This window comes from Fistularia commersonii, chromosome 27 (genome assembly GCF_037954325.1).
Source record: "Fistularia commersonii isolate RoL2024-O1a breed Wild chromosome 27, RoL_Fcom_v1.0, whole genome shotgun sequence".
NCBI classification, from domain to species: domain Eukaryota; kingdom Metazoa; phylum Chordata; class Actinopteri; order Syngnathiformes; family Fistulariidae; genus Fistularia; species Fistularia commersonii.
In genome coordinates this window covers 4,054,944-4,060,734 of record NC_141310.1, presented here as the reverse complement: position 1 = coordinate 4,060,734, position 5,791 = coordinate 4,054,944, and positions in this window count along the sequence as shown.

Here is a 5,791-nt window from a genome sequence, read left to right as displayed (position 1 = left end):
TCTTTTTCTGTGGTCATCCATCAGCTCTGCCAACAAGATGTGGGAATTGTAGTTTTAATGAGTAACGATGATGCTGGACATGGATGACTGGGCAAGTTTTCTAAACTACATTTCCCAACAGCCACGAGTGTTTCGGGTTAGGAGGTGCAGGCAACTGCGTCGTGTAAAATCTCATGGGTTTTGAAAAACATAAACAAGGAAGTGTGTCACGACAAATGCAACGTTTCGAATGGGAAACAAATCAAAAGAAGAACTTTTTTTTTTTTTTTGTCCGTGCGTTGCTTTTTCGTCCTGACAAAGGAAAAAATAATTAAAAAAAAAACGCTCTCTGTTAGGATTGGAAAATCAGGCTTAATAAAATCACTGCACGGCTAACACAAAATACAAAAATACATTGACAAAACACGTAGTTTGTCCAATAAAAACAGAAAGTGCATGATAAAACACAGTTGCAGAAAAAAAAGACTTAAGTCAAGTATGTTCTCAAGTACAATGCAACATTTCATCATATCCATCAAGCAGGGAACTTGATGCTTTTGTATCTTTCTTTTCTGACAGGAAGCTCAACTGCTACATTACTTCATTATCTTTATTGATTCTGCAGATAATCTTAATGCTGAATATGTTTATAGTTAAACTATAAAACACGTTCATCAAGGCTTCATTGCCCATTCCCATCCTCGCCTCAATATATACTCCTGATTGTCAGTTTCTGTTTTTTTGGTGTTGCCGGTATCGCTCAGTCCTTGGGCCGTCCTCTTGGACCTGTGGACCACACACACACACACACACACACACAAACACACACACACACACACACACACACACTAGGGATATGAACGCTTGATTTATTTTTTCAGTGTATTTTTGTTGATCACAATTGATTCAATTACTCTATTACCAATTAATACAATATTCAGTTTTAATGTCACACTCAGTATTGTATACTTGTAAATTTTGTCTATTTTTATTGCAGTTTATATAACTGATTTTTGAATTTTACATTTCATACAGGTTTCTTATTATCCTGCTTCCGTAATCATTCTCAGTTGTTCCAGGTGAAACAATACTGTTCTGTTTCGGCCCCTGGTCTATTATAAGAAATATCAAAGTGGGTCAAATTCTAATGTGCTGTTACTCAATCAAGAGCAGTGGGCAGCCTTGTCTCTCAGAAGTAAACTAATAAAAACACTTATGTGTGCTGCCTTGGTAACAAAGTCTTGGAAGAACATTGTGGCAGCACTGAAGTGCAGTTCTGACCACCATCAGTGGAAATGTTAACCTTGAGGGTCAATGAGGATGTTGCAAAGCATCCGATCAGAGTATTGGATTGGGCCATGAAGACACTGGAGACACTTGGGTGTGCTGAATGTTGTGAAATTTGGCGACAGTCTCTGATCTTACAGGTTTCTATCATAATTTTACGTGATCTGATTGAGCTGTACCTATTCAAATGTTTTATTTCAGGTAACATCCAGGAAGTTGTACCTTTGTTCCCCCACCCCCATTAACACAAGAGCCACATTCAACATAGTTTACGTTAAAGACTCTCTCATTAACATAAAAAGCCATCACATCTTAGACCAGCCCCCGACCCGGGCAGTTCTATCGAGAAAGCTCCCCACTGTCCATTTGAACTGAAGACGCGATCAGATGCGTGGTGAAATGTCTTCATTACACAGTATTAGCAGAATCGGAACTCTGTTCATCTAGGAAAAAGAACATTTTATTTACCAAAAATAATTTAAGAAGTGCCTAGTATTTATCAAGTGAATTGACTGAGAGGTGCTAAGATATGGATAAACTAAAGTTAACAGGGAATGGATGAAAAGGGCCAACTAACTGTTGTGTGGATTACTTTTGAAATTATTTCAGCTTAAGCTGTTTTGCTGTTTGCCTCTGTATGAGGCAAGACATTTTAATTACGGGGACGTTTTTCCCCGCCTCTCACTTACGGCTGTTTTGACCGGATGACAAATGTTGCTCCACGCTACTTTTCTTAGCACTGGATTGTGAATGAATGTTGTAGCAGGCAGTAAATGTAAAAGTCCTTTTCAAATGAAGGGGAGACATATCAACTTGCTTTGCATTTAAGCCAAGGGGAGCCAAAGAAAATGCAATTGCATAAAAAACAAAAACAAACCAACAAAAAAACTGTAGACAGAATGTTTTCCTTGTGTTTTATTTGAAACGAGAATCAGTCTTTTTCATAATTAACCATGGTCTAAAATCTCCTAGCTAAACTTTTGGCAAAAAAAAAACAAACAAAAAAAAAAACCAACAAAACAATAACATCGCAAGTATTTTTATAACAAAGACAAAATGACAAAACAAACAAGCAAGCATGAACAAAAATATCAAGAACCATAATAATTACAAAAGGTACATTCAATTTTTAAGAGTTGACGTGGAGTAGCTCTGGGTCCCCCTGAGTTTGACTGTAACTTATGACCCATGGCGCTCCGAACCCGCAGCTGACGCCAGATCTATCAAACACAGCTATATTACAAAAGGGAGAAAAGGAAGTTTGTATAGAGACCAGACTCTATTTTATCCCTTCAAATTCACATGTATGGACAGGAACAAATTTTCAAAATAAAACAATTAATGAGAAGACAGACGAGAGGAGAGTATCCCAGGTGGTTCCCTTATGTGAACATGTTATATTCTAATGGTGATCTTACACACATTATTGTCCTAGCTATACTGCACCTTCACCCAGTGTAGGGTGAAGCACAGGGTGGAACACACCGGTATTTACCTAAATGATGTCGTCAAGGCCCAGGTCAGAACCCGTGAGAGACCTGTAGTAGTGTTACTACTCATGACGTTACAGCAGCATTTGTGGAAAGGCCAGGTTGGTATCAAAACACATATAGAAAATTTTTGTCAGCTGAGCGTGACTGCACTTTTATATTGGAAACTCAAGCGTGGGTGATTTCCATTCATTCACACTTGAATTCTAAAATAAGCACTGTTTATCTTTTCTGGGCCTTGAGGGAATTTAAAAATTACAGAATTACAAAATATATCAGCTGCGCATCAACAGCATGTGGTGTTTACAAGTGAAGTATGAAGACATTTCAAAGTCAAAACTGAAATTTAAATGTGTGCCCTGCTGTTGATTTTTACCAATAAAAATAAAAAGCTTGGTACCATTTCCATAACAAACCAGAGCAAAGCAAAAAATGATCACGTTCAGAGTGAGAACATTAAAAATGATCACAAATTACACTTAGATAGGATGCTTTTGAGCTGATCTGTAGCCAATATGCAACGGTGACATCTTGAAAAAATCTTTGGTTTAAAATGCTTGCCTTTTCAAAATAAAAGTTTAAATGATTGTGTCACTTCTTCCATCCCAAAAATGTCCCCCTGATTGAATCCTCTGCAGAGTCCTGTGATTAAAAACAGCAATGATAAAACAATCCCCCACTGATCTTCCACTTTTCATAGAATCTCTATTCTAACTTGCAATAATCATTATATCTGCTGACATAAGATAAATTCTATTCTTTGTTAATAAATCCTAAGTGAGAAAATCATCCAAAATATAAATGTTTAGATTACTCAACTATGAATTCTTTACACACTACCAGGAAGAAAGTCAGTGGGTGAGCAGTTTATAATGCACTTGACTGCACTGTTGCAACACAGATCACTAATCAATGTAATATACTGTATATAACTCTCATAATTTTTCAACTACAATGTACAGATAACTGTGTGCAACAGTTTGAGGAGCTCTGCCACAGGATTTTTTGGTTTTCGTGTGCATAAAACTGATTATTAATTGTCACTCTTCCTTCAGGTGCCAGTGAAACCTCCCGGCACTCCCTCATTCATTCGCACCCACGACTTTACACTCGTACTGCTGTGGGTTCAAGGCCACTAATGTTCAAGGCTTCTTTTGAAAAACAGTACCTCAACTGATCACCAAGTCTGGATCTCATCTTTGGTCTAATGTGTTCCATTACTTCTATTTACTCAGTAACCTCTTGCCAAAGATTAGTTGAGACTAAAATAAACTCAGGTAGCAAACAACTCTTTGGTTAACAGCATCAGTCACCGCTGCACATTGGCCGGTAAATACAAATCTACTTGGCGGACAAGTGCTAATCTTAATCTACTCTACAGCAAAACAAATCTAAAGTAACTACAATGTGTACTCAGTAGTACAAATCTTCTAACAAAAATATAGATTTTCTTTGAAGTCAAAGGTTCTATGTTGTTCATTCGATTCTTCACTTTCATCTCTGATTAAACACTTCAATTGCTTCAACTACAATCCCTCTTCATGTGTTGCATCCTCATGTGGAGCTGCTCCCTCAAAAAGATTAGGCTTCTCCATCAGCCTGTGAAGGACGCTGTCCATTTGAAGGTTGAATATAAAGCTTTTCTGTGCTGGCATGCCACTGCAAAACCTTCCGGTGTGTATCTTTAGTTGAGGATTAACTACAACAGCGGGACCTGAAGCGAGGCAAAAGAGGTTTCCTTCTGTGGAGATGGCAGCGCACACATGTCTGAGATACTGGCACACAATATCAGAGATACATTCATAGCATATCTTTTAGGCAATTTACACACAGTTTAGTACTGAGAATCTACCCTGTCAGTTCACCATGTAACACTACATGACATTTCAAACATACTAAACTTTGTTCCCTGAGTTTGAGCAAACAACAACACAATAAAATTAATTTGAGGTAGTATAAAACGGGAATGGTGAGGGCAGCTGCATGCTGAAATAAGTGATATTTTCTTCCGGACCATTACTCAATAATGGATAAAACAGAAAGTTGTGTACGAATGACCTCTGCGACATCAGAGGAAATATGTCCTGAGGTGTGTTTGACATCCTTCAGTCCACACAGCAGGGAGAAGGAGGAGTGAGCGAAATGGAAGTTGCAGCGCCCTTACCATCCGATAAATCAGAACAAAGTAAGAGAAAAAGAAAAATTGGGATGACAATCATAAAGTCATCAGGAAGTATCAAGTCTTATGTAACTGAAGCACAACATCACACAACCAAGGTAAAAGTAGTTATTAAATATACAGTGGAGATTTACCGGTAGGTAAACCGAGGTAGATAATCAGCGAAAAGGGACTGACACTTTTCTTTCGCTCCAGTGATAAAACTCTCTTAAATAATGTCAGAAATGTCACTCTCGTCACATTTTGACGGGCTTTTAAACATTCATGGTGGGTGAGATCTTTTTTTTTTTTTTTCTCCAAAAAAAAAAAAAAAAAACAAAAACAAAAAAAAAACAAAATACAAATATAAAAGAGGAGTTAAAATACAGACATTCATGAAAAGGGAAAGAAAGAACTAATTGAAATCGTGTGAGCCTCCTGCCAAGAAGGGAAATAATAAAGGTGCGTTGGCTTACTGTTCATATGTATGTTGTGTGTGTGTGTGTGTGTGTGTGTGTGTGTGGGAGGTAAGGGTTAGAGGTGTCTGATTCTTCCCAACACCATCTCATACACTCTTTACTATCACACTGACATTCAGGGCTGAGGTTTACTTGGCACCGAAAGTCATTTTAGGAATGTTGATCTGATGAAACTGAATTTTGTCTAGTTTCTAAACTTTGTCTGACTTTAATTATGACATTTTGTTTTACTTTTTATCATCTTCACACACAGCAGCACGCACTCACACACATGCACGCACACACACACACATGCACGCGCACGCACGCACACCAACTTTCCCCCAGTCTCCTCTCTCTCTCACACACACACACACACACACACACACACACACACACACACACACACACACACACTA